Source organism: Mauremys reevesii, linkage group 27 (assembly GCF_016161935.1).
Source record: "Mauremys reevesii isolate NIE-2019 linkage group 27, ASM1616193v1, whole genome shotgun sequence".
Lineage (NCBI taxonomy): Eukaryota > Metazoa > Chordata > Testudines > Geoemydidae > Mauremys > Mauremys reevesii.
This window is the reverse complement of record NC_052649.1, coordinates 9,191,909-9,192,475: the sequence shown is the minus strand read 5'-3', so window position 1 is coordinate 9,192,475 and position 567 is coordinate 9,191,909.

Below are 567 nucleotides of genomic sequence, written 5' to 3'. Positions count from 1 at the left end.
CTTGGGCACAGGAACAATGGGGGGGGGCTGGAAATCCTGTGTCTGCTGTTGGTTATTAGTGCTCCGAGCGGGGATCCCAAGTTCCAGCCCCGGACGGCGCCCACAGCGGGGCAGGACCGGGCCAGTAACTCCCCGCCCCGCACTGCGCACGAGGCCCCGGGGCGGGGGCTATGGGGCACCGCAGGGGCGGGGCTGTGTGTACACCCGGGGGCCTGCCCACCTGTGTGGGGTGAACTCGGGGCCCCTTCCCGCCCCTTCCCGCTACCTGCGGGCTCCGCTCCCGGCTCCGGCCCAGCCGCCGCGGCGGGAAACGAAAGTGAAAGTCTGGGAGGAGCCGCCCCGCCTCCCCCGCTCCTACAGCCCCCGCCCTGTGGGTGTGTGCGTCCCCCATAGCACCTAACGCCGCCACCCCGAGACCCTCCCACCCCGGGTTAGCTAGAGCCCCCGCCTCTGAACGCCCCCGCCCTTTCGGTGTGTGCGTCCCCCATAGCACCTAACGCCACCACCCCTAGACCCCCCCACCCCCGGGTCAGCTAGAGCCCCCGCCTCTGAACGCCTCCTACAGCC